Source organism: Halichoerus grypus, chromosome 10, assembly GCF_964656455.1.
Source record: "Halichoerus grypus chromosome 10, mHalGry1.hap1.1, whole genome shotgun sequence".
Lineage (NCBI taxonomy): Eukaryota > Metazoa > Chordata > Mammalia > Carnivora > Phocidae > Halichoerus > Halichoerus grypus.
This window is the reverse complement of record NC_135721.1, coordinates 18,124,615-18,141,574: the sequence shown is the minus strand read 5'-3', so window position 1 is coordinate 18,141,574 and position 16,960 is coordinate 18,124,615. Positions and strand designations below refer to the sequence as shown.

General features: G+C 48.7%; 1 protein-coding gene and 1 long non-coding RNA gene across 7 annotated transcripts in view; one reads left to right on the top strand and one right to left on the bottom strand.

Annotated features, from left to right (window-relative positions):
- KLHL29 (kelch like family member 29) overlaps nucleotides 1-12,259 on the bottom strand; it is a 302,988-nt gene extending 290,729 nt beyond the window's left edge. For all 4 annotated transcript variants that reach the window (XR_013441619.1, XM_078056026.1, XM_036104623.2 and 1 more), the window contains exon 1: nucleotides 11,686-12,259. The gene's annotated coding sequence lies outside the window, so the exon portion shown is untranslated. The remainder of the gene's footprint in view (nucleotides 1-11,685) is intronic.
- Nucleotides 12,260-12,468: 209 nt separating this feature from the next.
- Nucleotides 12,469-16,960, top strand: part of LOC118543515 (uncharacterized) — a 53,509-nt gene continuing 49,017 nt past the window's right edge. For all 3 annotated transcript variants that reach the window (XR_013441618.1, XR_013441616.1, XR_013441617.1), the window contains exons 1-2: nucleotides 12,469-13,259; nucleotides 14,928-15,017. This is a non-coding gene — a long non-coding RNA (uncharacterized LOC118543515). The remainder of the gene's footprint in view (nucleotides 13,260-14,927; nucleotides 15,018-16,960) is intronic.

The following is a 16,960-nucleotide window of genomic DNA, read 5'->3' as shown; positions in this document are numbered from 1 at the left end:
TCAAATAAAATAAATACAGTGCCCACCACAGGGCTAGGGACACATCGAGTGCTCAGTAAGACCTGTTGAACTGTTAAAGTAAATGGTTCCCCCTGCCACCCCCAGCAAATTGTTTAAAGAATTTATTAGGAGAATCAGTTTGCAGTATGTTTTTTTATAAGTCTGTTTTTTTTTGTGTGTGGTAAAAATGCATACAATTTACCATTTTATTAAGTGTATGGTCCAACATCATTAAGTGTATTCACGTTGCTGTGCAACCATCAACCACCATTCATCTCCAGAACTTTTTCATCTTTCCAAACTAAAAGTCTGTATCCATTAGACAGGAACTCTCCATTCCCCTCCCCTCACAGCCCCTGGCAGCCACCATCTTACTTTCTGTCTGTAGGAGTCTGACTACTTTAGGTACTTCATACATGTGGATTCATACAATATTTGTCTTTCTGTGACTGGCTTATTTCACCTTATTTCATTTAACATAATGTCTTCAAACTCATCCACGTTGTAGCATGTGTCAGATTCTCCTTCCTTTTTAAGGCTGCATACTATTCCAACGTATGTATAAACCACATTTTATGTAACCGTTCATCTGTGGATGAGCACCTGGGTTGCTTCCATCTTTCAGCTATTGTGAATAATGCTGTTACGGACATGCAGGTGTAAATATCTGGGTCTTTGTTTTCACTTCTTTGGGGTATATACCCATAAAAATTGCTGGATCATATGGTAATTGTATGTTTAATTCTTTGAGGCACTACCATATGGTTTCCAGAACTGTTTTACCATTTTGTGTTCCCACCAGAAGTACATAAGGTTTCCAATTTCTCCACAACCTCACCAGCGACTGCTATTTTCTGCTTTAAAAAAATTTTTATAATAGCCATCCTAATGGGTATGAAGTAGTATCTCATCATGATTTTGATTTGCATTTTCCTAATTATGAGTGATGTTGACCATCTTTTTCATGTGCTTATTTGGCTACTGGTCTGTCTTCTTTGGAGAAATGTCTACCCAAGCCCTTTCCCCTTTTTGGGGGGGGGTGGGAGAGGGAGAGAGAGATTCTTAAGCAGGATCCATGCTCAGCACGAAGCCTGATGTGGGGCTTGATTTCAAGACCCTGAGATCATGATGTGAGCCGAAATCAAGAGTCGGATGCTTAACCAACTGAGCCACCCAGGCGTCCTACCCTTTGCCTATTTTTCAATCAGGTTGTTTGTTGTTGAGTTGAAAGTAAATAAGATTTCGTTACAACTCTGAGAACCCAGTCTTGCCCTCCCCACTGTCACAAGCTCAGTCCCAAGTGTCACTCTCACATCCCCTGTCCCTGTCCCACCTCCAGTGTGGTCACGGGGAGGACAGGAGCAGAGAGTGAGGACAGGGGCAGAGAGTTAGCACAGGCAACTTGCCTCCCCTTCTGCTAGGACTGAGGAGACTATCCCTGGCCCAGATGTCTATTCTAGATATCAAAACATGTTTCTGAAGACCAGACATCCTGGGGGGCATACCTGGAATAAAAACGGCTGATAGTTACAGCACATGAAAAAGATGGTTTGCGTTGTCTTTCCCAACAAGGCACTATTCCGAGCTGCTTTCCTACTGGTCTCTCCATGGCTGCCTGCAACCTTCCCTTCATGTCTCAGTCACTGGTGCCTTCCAGGTTGTACAGCCCATGTCCCCTCCCTCCAGTGAGCCCCACGGATCTCTGCACTGCCAGCTTTCTCCCCCAGGGGTCTCAGAGCACCCCCTGTCAGATACCTGGGGCCAGGGAAGAAATGTCCCTTCAGACCATGAGGGAAGTGGTGACTTCACAGGTGGGGAAAAAAGTGACTTCCATGGAGCATGGTTCCCATGAAAATAATCTTTCTACTCCGGGGGCAGGGTGGGGGGGAGGAGAAATTTTAAATCTTAATGCCATTTGATTGTGGAGAAAGGCAGTTTCCCCACGTCTCATGAAGCAACCCAGGTGCTCCTTTTTTTTTTGCAACGTGTTGCTGTAGATTTGTAGATTGAGATGCTTTTGCTCTTGCATTTGGCATACCTAGGCTTCAGCAAGAAGTATGTTCCTTTCACAGTTTGAATATTATTCAAGTTTTGATGATGAAAGCTGGCTGGAACAGCATGACCCGGATAGATTACAGCCCTCTATTTACGGCAGGCTCTTCGCTAGCAAGATCAGCCAGACGCACACACTGCACGAGGCCTCCAGGTCTCAGCAGCCCAGCTTCCGAATGTGGTACTTACACTTCCCAAATTCGGTGGCCTTCGTTTTGGGTTCAGAAAGCCAGGATCAGAGCACGCTCATCTTATATTTCTTTACATCAACCAAATAAGCTATTTCAATGGCAAAATAAACCGCCCGTATCTCAAGAGATCAAAATCGTGCAGAAATGCAACAAAATGGCCTCAAGAGAAGCGTGGGTATGAGCTCTCACTCGGCATCCGGGAGATGGACTGGGATGCACGTAAACACTGAGCAGGTGCCCCTCATCACAGCCCACCCCAAATGGCAATGATGTTCTGGACAGGACAGACCCGGCAGCTATCCCCGCTAAGGTGAGCACTGCCGGGTTGGCCAGAATTCAGTCTGCTTGTTATCCTAAAGGTGGCAAAGTTGGCCTCACTGATGAGGAATCCTGGACAGGAGCTTTAGAAAATCACTGAGCAGGCTTTGGCAAGAAACCATATCTAGGCTTCCACGCTGTACTCCCTACCCATCTGTAATGAAGGACCAGGTTTTCGGGTCTTGTTGGTATCTCCAACCCATTAAAACCTACCATGCATGACTAGACCACAGCTCACACCATATGGCACTCTCTGGGCAACTTACTGAGAGTCTGACATGGCCCATACTGGTCTATACCTTGTTGGATAAGCCTAAGGATCATGCTCTTGGCTGTCAAATGCAATAGAACTTTCTAAATGCTAACTTCCAATTTATCTTGTCACAGACTGGTAACAGTTCGTGGCTTGGCACCAGCGTGAGGACGAGGCCTGGAGTTTTTAACTCCTCTACTGGCTTGGAGAGCCTGGTCAATGGCGGCAGGATCCAACTTATGTGGTTAGGCAGAATTGAATGGACATCCACAGCAGCATTCATGATCACGTTATTCCCCCTTTGGTCTCAGAACTTCCCAGGAAATCCCAGGACCGGATCATTCATTGATCTTACTCTGCTTGCTTTCCATATGCTTCATGAGGAGCCATGGGCTTCTGAGCTAAACTGGGAGCTCTCCTGGTTGGGACCTTGTCTTGGGGTGTCCAACACTTGAGAACCCAACGTGGGCCAGGTCCAAGGCTAAAAGACAAAGATGGTCCTTGTCCTCAGGGAGACCATGATTCCCAAAATGAACGTAGAAATAACCACTTGTTCATGTGATTTGGAGCAGAACCCAACCCACCCATATACACAGACAGCATTTGTGACATGCCTGGCCCTGTTCTTGGCACTTTGTAAACAGGAACTCATGTCCTTCTCAGATATTCACTCCTCACACATTTAAGTCAGCGCCCCTTAAGGAGCCTCTGTCCATGAAGAAAAGTGGTCAGTTAGACCTAAGCCTTCAAGATAACTCGGAATCAAGCATTTGCTCAGTTTACAAATGGTGATGATAGCACACTGAAGTGTGAAGGTATCTGAAATCATACGGGTAGGCCTCTGTTTCTTGGAGTTTATTTCAGGCCTTAAAATAAAATTAGCAGGACCCTCAGCTTATTATAGCAACTGTGGTAATCAGCGAGCAATGTGGCTAAATGTGTAATTACTGTGTTATTTTAATAAGCAATTTATATTCTGTATGAAAGGGGATATTGGCTCTCTCCCTTTTTTGTAGGTTGGCAGTTGTCTGGATGCTAGGCTTGTTCAGCCCTTTAACCCATCCAGTACCCCGTTTGTCGATCTGACCTCTGGCAAATGCTTTGTCTCTCTAGAACTCATCTGTGAAGTGGGAATAATGCCATCCATGTCACTGCGTGAGCAACAAATGAGATGCCACACGAAAGGAGCGGTGCCTGCTCAGTGAACAGTTACTGAGTCTACACTTACTCAGAAGCTCCAGAAGCTGAGCACATATCATTAAAGTTCCTCAAGAGGCTAACTTCAGTTGCAGGGTTGATCCAAAAGCAAATGCTCAAAGCTGACAATGTGAAAAGAGAAGAGAAGGGAGAAAGGAAAGTTTATTTAAATCCTGGCTTCACCACTCCCCACCACCTCTCAGTGTAGCAAAATGTCCAAAAGGAAAACAAGGACAATGTGAAAAACCGTTAGGTCTCTAATTTGGCCTAAGCTTTTGACTAGGTTTTGCTTTTTACAAGACAGAGAGAGTCCTCTTGTCTGTTCCTGCCTCTCTGCCTCACCCCTGACCCTGCTTCTGAGAGCTTTGCGGGCATGCTTGAAGAAAAAGAAAGCCTCATGCCTGATTTTAACTTTAGGGTCAAAACCAGCCCTGGAGTAAGGAAGGGGGAGGTGGCGGGGCCAGACAAGCAGGCGTGCAGGCAGGGCCTGAGCCAACCCGGTGCCCTCTGCAGCCCAGCCCTTGCCTGGCACTTCCTGTGCGGCCACTTAGTTACAGGTCTGATCACAGGCACCGGTGACTGTGCTTTTCTCGAGGTGACTCTCAAACCGGAGAAGTCCTCCTCCGCTGAACGAAGGCTGGAAGAGTTAAAACAGGGAGCAGACATCTCTTCGTGGTGTCTGCTGCAAACTCTATTCACCCCGTCTGCCCATCTCCCCCCCACAAAAAACTCATCTAAAGAATAAAAATAGAAATTCCTAGGTGTTTTACTTTCCTTTAAAACAATGCTTTCGTGAAACGCCACAAATTAAAAAACCTGGTGGGGACAACACCTTGCAAGTTAAGTGTGATACGAAGAATGGACTTCGTGTCGACTCGCAAAAGTGCCAAATAGACTCAAGTTATCACGGCAATGAAGAAGCTCCAAGAAAATTAGTCTTCGAAGTCTCAAGTCATAAATCCTAGAAGATTCCATTTAGATTAGTTAGAATTCAACAAGCATATTTTATAGATATGTGCCCAAATATAGCATCTAAAATTCCACACAATGAGAAACCATGAAGATCTAACTACATAGCCACTGAACAAAAAGAAAATCCAAAAAGTAGTCTTTGATGTCTATTACCGGACACCTTCTCTGGGCATAAATTGAGGCAGGCAAACATTTTCACTATGGAGTGTTGTGCCCAGCACTGTGCTAGGCGCTGGGATTCCAAAGTGAATGAACCTAGACCAGTCTGTAGTGCCTCTCGGTGGATCCTTAATTCTTCGTACATCATTTCTACTCTTCAATTTGCTCTTTGTTTATTACACTGTCTAACGCGGGAACAGAAGCCATTAAAGCATCTAAAAGTTTTTCTCATTAGCCTTCCAGGACCAGAGGAAACGGAAGCAGGTGGGCAAATCTAAAAGTATAGTGAATGCTGGCCAGACCTGGTTAATAATTCTTATTTAAGCTCATATTCCCTCTAATAGAATTATTTTATTTAAAGTGCTCATTAGCACAGACAATGCGGTCCCTGGCAAATAAAAGGCATTGTGAAGAAGTGCAAATGCAGGAAGACCCTGTCTAGAGTATCAGAAACACATCCACACACACAGAGAAGACAAGACAAGACAGGTGGACTGGTCGCTGACGGATGTGGATTCGAACAGCCGTACAATGTGGCTAGATTTGTGGTCTCAGGCCAGCTGATTACCTCTCTGAGCCTCATCTTCATTTGTAAAATGTGGATAATCCCTACCTTGCAGTGCTGATATGGGGATTAGAAATAATATATGTAAAGTACTAAAATATAGTGGGCAATCAAAACTGGAAGCTATTATTATCATATTATTGGCATTTGTTCCAGGTTTGATGATTGAATAATGGGTAAATTAGCTGACCTCTAAAATCCCTATCAACTCTAAAATTACGATACTAAAAAATGGAATTAAAAGTTCATATATGAAATCCACTTAAAGATATTTTTAACTATTGTAATTGTGATGCAAATCTCTTACGCTTTTCAGAGTAAGTACTGATAATGAGACTCGGAGAATATATATATATATACATATATATACACACGGTGGTGTACCGTGGAAATATTTATGATCAAATTTAGCAGGATAGTGTCTACAGTTTCTGAGATCTCCAGGGGTTGCTGCTGCCAAGGCTGTCATTACTCCTTCACCTAACCTCTCCTTTCTAGAACACTTCTCTAGGCCAGACACTGGGATGCATGTTTTACTGGGGGTAATATTGGCCACGATTATTCTCTCCATCTTCATAAAAGAGAACTGAAGCTTTACTGGGATTAAGGATCTGTCCAAGGTCACACAGCTAGTAGGCACCAGCGACTGGACTTCACCTCTGACACTAAGCCTTCGTCTTTATCCACTCTGCAATATTGCTGCAACTCAGACAAGCAGCCCTAAAAAGCAAAACAGAAGAGATTCGAGGGACTTGCCAGGAAATGTACACACAGGAAAGGAAGAACAAATGTCAGTCACATCTACTGTATTCTTTGTTTGACTGTGTTCTGTTGACTGCAATTTCACCAAGTCTCCTAAACAGAAGATCAGCGTAATATATTAGTGTAAAAAGTGGCTGAATACTGCAATCCCTCCTCTGGGTATGTATCCAAAAGAACTGAAAGCAGGATCTCGGAGATACTTGTACACCCATGTTCATAGACATAAACTGGAGGATTCCACCTACGTGAAAGATCTAAAGCAGTCAAATTCACAGAAACAGAAAGTAGAAAGGTGATTGCCAGGGGCTGGGGAAGGGGGAAATGGGCAGTTGATGTTTAATGGGAACAAGGTTTCAGTCTCACATGATGAACATATGTTCTGGATATCCATGTACAATGATGTGAATATTAATACTACAGAACTATACACCTAAAATAGTAAAGATGATAAATTTTTATGTTTTTAAACCACAATTTAAAAAGAAAGAAAAGTGGGAGATTATATGTTTGTATGTATGTGTGTGTATGTTTTTATATATATTTATGTATATGTGTGTATCCTTAAAAGAGTTAATGGTTTAAAATTTCAAAACTCTAGGGGCACCTGGGTGGCTCAGCCGGGTTAAACATCTGACTTTTGATTTTGGTTCAGGTCATGATCTCAGGGTCGTGAGATCAAGCCCCATGTGGGGCTTGGTGCTCAGCGGGGAGTCCCCTTGAGATTCTCTCCCTCTGCCCCAGCACCCCCCCCCCCCGGCTTGTGTGCACTCTAAAATAAATAAATCTTTAAAAAAATTTCAAAACTCTATAAAATAATTATAAAGATTGATACCTGTAGGGACAATAGCAGCCTCTGAATGTCTGGGGATGACCTCTTGGCCCAAACTCGATCCGCTGCCCTAACAGTGTTCAGCTGTTCTGTTCTAGCTTCTGCATCATCATCTGCTGCCACCGTTAAGCATTTACAAACCATCTGAATTTCATGAAGATACCCTCTCTCAAGGGAAATGAGAAATCTTCCCCTTCCCACCCTAAAGGTGGAAATGCCCCAAGACAATTAAGTTCATTTCACGAATAGCTGTGTTGCTAATGATCAACTCACCTCACCTTAATTTGCAGCTCCAATTTCCCTGTTTTCAAGTGATTTCTTTGAAGAAAGTATAGACTACCTTCCTGGCCTAGGGTGTTGGGAAAGTAAGCGTGTAGCTGTTCCAGGAAGAACCACAGAATCTGCTTTCAAAGTGGTCTTGATCTCTGATCATTTTTGATACAACAGGCAGATAAAGAATTCTGACTCCTTTTTCCTTCTTAGCCAAAATTATTAAGACCATTTATGGTAAAATTTACTTCAGATGAAAGTATTCTCCAGTGACTCTGTTACCCAATTCTTCTAGCATACTGGGAAATGACCCTCAATTTCCTGAGTAATAGCAAATGAGCCTCTTCTGCACAAACTACAAATATTTTTCCATTTTCTAAACATTTGGGTCTCCATGTGATTTATGTGTTCACAAAGAGATTTCTTGTTCTCCAGTCATCCTACATGGTTCCTGCCTTGGTTTATCTTCACTTTCCACAACCCATGGCTGGATTTCTTAGTTACGGTGCTTCTTCCTCCCCCTACCCTCATGCAGGCATTTAGTTGACCGATTATAGAATCACAAGGTTGGTTATAATTCCATTTCTCCATCCGACTTTGAACTTAAGTATTCCAATTACTTCGCTTGATGCTAATAAGTCAGTAGCGTGCTAATGCTTGCCTTGATATTTCTGAAATATACAGGGTGTGATTAGCATGGGACTGCATCATTAGAAAGCAAAATGAAAGCGGGTGAGCAACATCATGGCTCGCATTTAAGCAAAGCTGCCTGGTCAGTGAGCTTACAATGTTACAACAATCCTAGGGATACTATATGCTGTGACTAAACGTATATTGTATTTGGAAAATCCTCTGACACTTCAGAACCTTCTGTCTTTTGCTACTACTAGAAAAGATCCTAGAAGGATAAAACTAAAGAAGGAAGGAAGCAAGGGAGGAAAGAAGAAAAGAAGGAAAAAAGGAAAGAAGGAAAGAAGGAAGGGAGGAAAGGAGGGAGGAAGGGAGGAAGGAAGGAAGGAGAAATCTTTAGTCAATTCTGCTGGATTGCACTGATGTCCCCGGGCCATAAAGCAAGAAAGCTTTACGGTAAGCCTGCTGGAAGAAAAAAAAATACTCATGCACACACACATTATCAAATGAGATGCTAAAAAACTACATTAGCATCAATGGTGTTATTTGAGTCTATTAAAAAAAATTTAACCCCTTTATATCTGTGTGTAACCAGGAATAGTGTAAACTTTTGGAAACTAGCAGGAAAAAAAAAAAGGAAACGCTTTAAACTGGGAATGATTTGCAGCCAAATCAATTGATAAATAAAAGAAAAAAAAGATGGCACAACTGAAATTGATGCCAAAGATTTATAAGGTTGACTAAGTAAACAAAAATGGAATGGATCACCATGGAAATGCATGAATATTGAAATAGGCAAGATTTGAATAGACTAATGATATGCCTCACTTAGACTGACAGGTGTTGATAACAACTCTGACACTCAATCCACACCAACATCCACACTTCTAACATGTTTATTCCTAGAAAACAGGAGCTGATTTAAAGGTTCCTTTGGTAAGAGCTTATAAGAAAAATACATTTTCTAATCTTAAAGGGACTAACTCAATTCTCATCTACTTGAAAAACAAGAAAGGTTTTATCTATTTGCTTTCTGGATATGAGGAACTGCAGTTAGCAGAAGTCATTCTCTTGGGCTCTACTAGTCTTTGTTCCAATAAACCTCTCACAAAACTGAATTTTCAGTCTGGCTTATCTCCCATACTGGGTACTTGAAGTATGACCACCACTCATTAGAAACATAATTAAAAAGACACAACACTAGATCCACCCCCATCCCCCAAGCACATACAGATGAAAACCAATAACCCTTAATCTATTTGTTACCATAGCTACCATAGGATTTTTTTTTTTTAATTTCGGTACAACTCTAGGTATTTCGTTTGGATTGTTGCTTGCAAATGAAAGTTGGAGACCTGTAAATTCCCGTTAACTGTGTAGAAATGGGGAGACTGAGCAGAAGAAAATGTTTTTCTTAATCATGGACAAATATGGTTTATAAGATGCTTGTACAGAAAAGTTATTAAAATTGGTTAAATGCATCAGCCCATAAGCCAGTTTAAATGTCATTAAATTCATACAGAGTTTAAGGACACATATGCTAGTAATTCCCTGATTTATAGCAGGATGATAAATCAAGAGCACTCAGAACAATGCATGGGACAGAGACTATATTCATCAGTGGCACACAGCTCCATACCTGCATAAACACCTAGATGTGACTACTCAAATACATGCGTACCAAGCAGCCCTTAGAGGGCAACGATTTTACCAAGTGCCAGGATGAACAATCTGTAAAATTGTCCCTCACCCCCCTAAGAGTGAAAAAGTTAGCTCTATGCTTCCCCAATATAATTTTTTAAAACATCAGGAATGAAGTGGGCTAATTAAATCTGTCATTCACCCTACACCGAATTAATTCCTTAAATATGCTCTCCCAGGCTGAGCTGGACATAAGACCACAGGCAAGGGGAGGAACTCTGTAGGGACCAGACAGATGACTTTCAAGAGACCGAAATTAGGGTAAATATAACTGTAACCAGGACAGATCTGTCACTGCAGGAGGAGTCCGAATCCCAGCGTAGCTCGGCTGATGAGAGGCTGAAGCCTGCATCAGTGGAGCCTGACTGTCCCTGAGCTGACGAAGTGGAAGTTTCGCGGGCGGCAGCAGCACGGCGTCCTTAACGGTCCGGTCCCTCCAGCGCCGAGGTCTCGCCTAATGCTACACAAATACCTGCGTCCACGATTCGCCCGGGGCTCGCCGCGGCGCAAGCACCGTACGGCAGGAGGAGAGCGTTTGCAGAGCGGCAGGGATGGCAAAGGCGGCGGCTCCTTACCCATCAGCATCCCCAGGGACCCGTGGGAGGACCAGCCAACTGACCCTGTCTGCCGTTGGGTTCCAGAGCCCAGGAACAACAACTGGCTTCTCAGCTGGCGGACCCAGGCGTCCGAGACTCGCGCTTTGCCCCCACCCCTCCGCCGTGACGGCTGGCCCCCGGCAGGCAGCGCGTCCCCGCCTTCCCCAGCTAACGCAGACCCGACCTGCCCCGGGAGCTGCCTGGGACCTGCCCCGGCTCTTGGCTCCGCTCTCCCGGCCCCGGGCGAGCGCGCCCCTCCCTCGGGGCCCCGGGCCGGCGCTGCCCAGCGCCCGCACCCGCGCCGCGACCGCAGAAAAACCTCGCGCTCTCGGCCCGCTCCAGGCCACGGAGACCCGGACGTGAGCCCTCCGCCACCCTGCAGCCCCACCGGGGTCGGGGCGCGCGTCCACACTCCCACATTGCACAGCTCGGGGTCCACACTATCCCACACATAAACAACCCCTCCCCACCCAACACCACATCCTCGTCTCTTCACCATCCCCATGAGCTCTCCTTTCCGCGCCCCCAAACACGCTGGCACCCAAAAGGTGTTAAGGGAAGGGGGGTGACAACCAGGTCTGTGCGGGTTCCCTCCTCATGACTTACAAGCTCCTCTACCTCGAAAGTTACTTGGGATTGAGTGAAGAGACCCAGTCCCCAAATGCGGGGTCTGAGGACAGGAAGGGGCAAAACCCCAACCCGGCTTCCCGCTGCACAGAGGCGCGCGCCTCCCCAAAGGGCAGGGCGCGCGGCCGCCCCCGGGGTCCAGCCCTTCGGTGCCTCCTCCTGGCCCCCAGCCCGGCGCGGGCCCTGGGCCGCTCCGGGGAGGTGGCCTGGAGAGGAACGCGCACTGCTGGGCCCAGCCAGGGGGTGCCGGGGCCGGGGTCACACTCGCCTCCAGCACCCCCAACCACCGCGACATTGGCTCCGGGCAGCCCCAGTGCATACACACCCGGGGGCAGGAAGTTTTTCCCCCCTTTTTCCCCTGGAGCAGCGCAGGCGCAAGGGCTCCTGCAGCCTTGCGAGTCCAGACGCGGGAGGCTCCTACCGCCGCCGCCGCGGCCGCCGCGGGAGCCGAGCCCAGCGTTCGGGTTCTCGGGCCCCGCTCCCAAGCCCGGCCCGGCCCCGCGCAGCCGCCAGGACCCGGGGTCCCCGGCGCCACATCCTTGGCGCCCCAGCCTGGCTCTTACCTCTGGCTGCGCCGCTCCGGCCCCGGCCCGACGCCCAGAGAGCCGGGGGTCGCGGGTGGGCGCAGGAGGGCTGATGGATAGGGGACGGCGCCGGCGGGTAGCGGTAGCTGGGGCCGCTCGGGTCCTGGCCGGGAGAAACGGATCCAGGTCCACCTCCTCGCGTTCCTGCTTTCCGCCTTCTCCCCCTTTTCCTTCTCCTCCTCCTCCGCCGCCGCCTCCCGGCAGCCCAGGGAGGATGCCCGGGAGAGGGAAGTCAGTCCTTCTGCCTGTCAGCCTGTGCGGCTACGCGCGGCGCGGCTCTCACCGAGGCGGCGGCGGCGGCGGCGGCTCCGGCAGCATCGCCCCCGCCCTCTCCCCGCAGCCGCGGCGGCCGCGGGGCTGGGGCTGCTCCGGGCTCGGGCTCCGGGCGGGGGCTGCGCTCAGGCGCGGCGGCCGCCGGGGCTGCGGGCGGGCGCTGCGGAGCCGGGGCCGGGGCTAGAGCTGCAGCTAGATCCGCGGCGGCGGGGACGGCGGCGGCGGCGCGGGGGCTGGCGCGGCCGCGGCGCGGGGACCATGCTCCCTTCTGGCTCGCTCCGCTCCGGGTACCGTCTTCTTTAGCTGCGAGGGAGGCGGGCTTCGGCGCGCAGCCAGGGGCGGGCGGAGCCAATCACGGGCGCCCGAGTGGGCGGGGGTGGAGGGTGGGGAGGCGGGGCGCCCCGGCAGGGCACCCGGCGCTGCTTCCCGGACCCGAGGGATCCCCGGCAGCGGCGCGCCCGGCCCGGGCCGGAGTGCCGGCGGGTATGTCCGTCCGTCCGTCCGCCGCCCCCGTCCTCCTCCCCCTCACCCCGCCTTCCCCGCGGCGGCTCCCGGCTCGCCCGACTCGGCGGCCGCGCCCGGTGGATGCGCGGCGCGTGGCCCCGGCTGCTCCGCCCCGGCCTCCCGGCCCCGCCGGCCCAGGGTTGGGGGACGCGGCCGAGGGAGCTCCCCGGCTGCTCTCAACACCTGAGAAAACTGGCAGGAAAGTTTGAGCACGAAAAGTCCAATCGTCTTTCAGCTTCCGCCCTCCCTAGGACACTCCAGCCACGAAAAGAAGCAGGAATTGTTCAAATCTGAAGAACCGCGACTAGCCCGCCCATCCTGTCCAGCGACCCTCTCGTCTGTCCAGACTCGACTCTCCCCATTGCACGAGGACTTTCCTGTTTACACTGACGCACTCGAATCCACCCGACCTCTCTGTTTAGTCAGCCCCTACTCAGGCCACACCAGCCTTGCATGTCTACATTGACACCCCCCCCACACACACACATACCACCACGGTCTACACTGACTTTCTTAGCCCCTTCACCTCTCTGTCTACACTTGCTGTCCACACAGACCCTAACGTCAACCCTAATAGCAAAGAGTTTGGCTGGAGGCCCGTGGCAGCCCCCAGTGCGGGATTTTCCATTATGCCAGAACATTCCATTTCAGCACCAGTCTTCCCTGGTAACTCTCCAGCTCTGGTTTTTATTCCCTGACCTCTCCTTCCTCCCCTACCTCCCCCTCGTCTGGTTTTGAATTTCAGAGGAAACATAGCCCCTACCCCCAGCCTGAAGGTAAGGCCTTGTGGGTTTCAACCTCCTCCCCTCACCCCCGCACCCTCCGCTCCCCCTGACGGAGCTGCAGAGGCCTGAGGCCTGGGTAGCAATTGGGGAGGGGGTGTGGTAAAGTAGGGAGCGGCTGGCTCTTTGGCTGGAACTGGGAGGAGCGGGCCTGGAGCGGGCTCTGCCGGGCCCACCCTCATCCTCTGGGGGCGCCGGGCAGCGGGAGCCCTCGGTCCGCAAATCCCCTGCGCTCGCTTCACTCCTGTGATGTCTGAATCCAGGCCTCTGCTCTCCTTGGCTGTAAACTCAGTGCAGGGATTGGTGTCTTCTTTAATATCTTGTAGGAAGCAGAGTACAGTGTGGCGGCTGATAAATAATAAATAATAATAATCTACTGAGGGTAGCAGGAGGACTGTCAGTGACAGGGAATGAGGACACCAGGGAAATGGCACATTGGTGTAAGAGTAACTGTATTTCCTGGAAAAAGAAAAAAATGGAATAAAGTTTTGGTGTGTGAAGCCTGGGGACAGGGGAGGGGACAGGGCAAAGCACCGCGGGGAGGACTCCACCCTAGATGAGGGGGTCAGCTGGGAAAAGTGGTGTGTCTTTTAGGGAGAGTGACAGAGGGGTGTAGTGGGGGAGTCGGGGAAGGAGAGCTCCCCAAGGGTCCTCAACAAACCTGAAGGAGAAGATGTGGCTTGAATGCTAAGTTGTTAAAATGGTGTATAAACAGTGATTGAAGAGTGCTGTGGATAGGAAAATGGAGAAAAGGAGATTACTTGGGATTTTTTAAAAGGTAGGTAACAGGTAACAACAGGTAACACCTCAAGCAACGCAAGGCAAAGACAAAGAGAGTAAAGGCGCAAGGTGAGTCCGTGTTCATTCCTGTTGTAGGAAGCCACCCTCTGAAATGATCCGCATGGACCTCCCACGTGTGAACATGTAGGAATCCACTGGGCTATGTTCTGCAGCAGCGCTGTACCCGACAGTGTAGCTGTGGGCATCATGGAAGTGTAGCTAAGGTTTGCACAGTCTAGGATCGGTTAAGTTCTGGCAATTTGAGGCACTCATAATGTCTTAGAGATCACTTTGAGTGATCCTCAAATGAAAGAAGGAAAAACACACTCCACGAATCCTTCCTCAGTGGCACCTCTAGGTGAAGGTATGAGGATTCTCCCGGTTTCCCTGCTGGCCTTATCAGAGGAGAGAAGCCTTGTTGTATCCCCATCTACACAGAAGAAGACCACCTTTGGTCTCTGTGTGAGGGTGCCAGTCCCAGAGTGTTGCGGTACCATCAGGGTTCAAACTAGATAGCAGCTCGCTGTGGGGGGCCGGCTTGGCTTGTCAGTAGAATGGGAAAAGCTGTGCGAATTAGAATCACAGAGGGCTTGTCTACCCTCCCTCCAGCCCACCCTTCTTTCATCCCCAGAGCCTGAATGCAAATAAGGATTTCCACAGTCTGAAGCCCAGATCTTCCTCTGCAGTGGGGCTTGGCCCTGCTGGGAGCTGTTGGGAGTTGGACATAGCTGCCTATGAAGGATCTGCTCTGGCCTAGACATGAGCTCCATTTCATCTGGAGCACTGTTGTTCGTGTCATCTGCCCCAGTTCCCCCAGGTCTTGGCGACATACGCTGGATCTGCTTTGTGTTGTGTAAGGGAACTCCTCTCTTTTCTCCACAGATCTTGCTGGTGTTTGCGATCTGTTCTGGGTTATGCCCTGCCCTGCGGCATATGGAATATGTTCCATGGTTGGCAAGGATCTCTCGCGTGGTAAGTGGGATTTGTTGGATGTTGCACATGGGAACTTCTGTCCTGGTCCCAAATTTCTCCATGAAGCACAGGATCTGCCCTGTGGAATGTGCTTTAAAAGGCAGCCCTCTCTGTCCTGACAGAGATGCCCCAAGCTAAGCTCTGGGATCAGGACGAATGTGAAGGAGTGGACTGGCGGTGCACAGGGAAGTAGACTGGAATGTTCTAGAGCATTCATTCCCCTGTTACTTGTGCAATCAGACTGGGGCTTTGTACTCGAAAAGCCACTACTGTGCCCTAGAGAGGCACCAGAGGAATCCACACCAGCATTGCCTGGAGTGCCCGCTGTGGCTGAGATGGACCTCTCTCCTTATTTACATTTATAATGATAGCCACAGCAACACGTTCGTTTACTCAGTGGCTACTACATCGAAAGCATTGCGCCAAGTATTCTACCCATGAAATCTTGTTAGTCATCACAACAACCTGTGGAATTAGTGTGACCAGTCCCAAAAGTCGGGTCACAGGAGAGGGTAGGTGATCTCCTGAAATCACATATCCAGGAAATGGCCAAGCTGGAATTGGAGGCTGGTTGGCTCCTCAACACACGAATGCAATTTCTTTTGTCATTAGCCTGGTGATTTTCCCTTCAAATAGACACAGTGGATGCTGATTTTGCCTTTATCAGCAGCTGGTCCTGGACCCAGAACTGGAAATCAGTCTTGGGATACAGGGAACTGATGTCAAAGAGGGCAAAACATCTCTTTGATTACTGACTGCGCAGGTCACTTAAAAGAGTGGACGCCTCATCAGAAACACTCAGGTCTGAGAGGACATCTGTTTCTAGGAGTGTAGTGGGTGTAAACAGAATAGGAGCCAGCCTCTCTGCTGGTTGGGGTTTTGTATTTGCTGTTTTGTTTTTCTAACATGATTCTCCACTAAAACCCCCATTTAACATCAAAAGCATTAAAAAAAAATCCTAGGCAAGTCATCAGCCCAGTGGTTAATCAATCCATAAAAATATATCTAGCACCTACTGTGTGTCCAGCATTTCAACCCCATGGTGTTGATTAAAGCGGGAAGCAAGAAGTCACAGCTGCTGAATTTTCACTGTAGCCACCCTGCCCTTTGATGCATCACAAAGGCACATGCTCATCATTCAGTCAGCCATTTGCTGAGGACCTCCTGCCGCTGGGTGCAGCTCTGTGCTGGGTGCTCCAGAATACAGGGAAGGTATAAGGTAGTTTGTTTCACAAAAGGGTTCAAGGCAGCCAAACAATAATACTTGGTTCTGGTTCTTGATAGAGGTTAAAGGTAACAGTGGTTGTTACCAAGAAACATAACTTAGCACTTAGTTGGGGGGGAAAGACTCTAAGTGTTGTAGGGTCCAGGGGATGATTTGGAAGAACTGGGCTGGTCAGGATGGCTTCCTGGAGGAGGCCAGTTTCAGATTGGACCTGAGGAGTGAGGAGGTTTTCATGGGAGGCTGAGGAGCCCAGACTAGCCAGAGCAGAAGGCAGGGGCCAGGAGGGCAGAGGACGTAGGATCCCCAGACTGGGGGACTCATGGTATGATAGCTTCTGAAACATAACTCGTTGTTAGTAATCATTTCCTTTGGGTGGAAGTGAAAGTGTGTTTTCCTTCTCTGCCCAAATCAATGGATGATTAGAGTCTAAGATTCAGAATAAAACCAGTGGTATCTCTCTTTCTCTCTCTTTTTTCATTGTCAATGGCAGGAATTCAGCACCTTTTTTTAGTACCACTTTTTTTGCAGGTGGCAGAAGTACTAATTAGACAGAGCCACTCACAATTTTCCTGGGTGGTTCTGACTCCCAAACTGACAGAAAACACTGTTTGGGCGTTTTAGAGAGAGCACATTCTACTCTTCCCATTGATAAAGTGATTCTTCAAACACGGTGGTCAAAGAAATGGATTTAATAGTTGCTCCATACATATGTATTGGG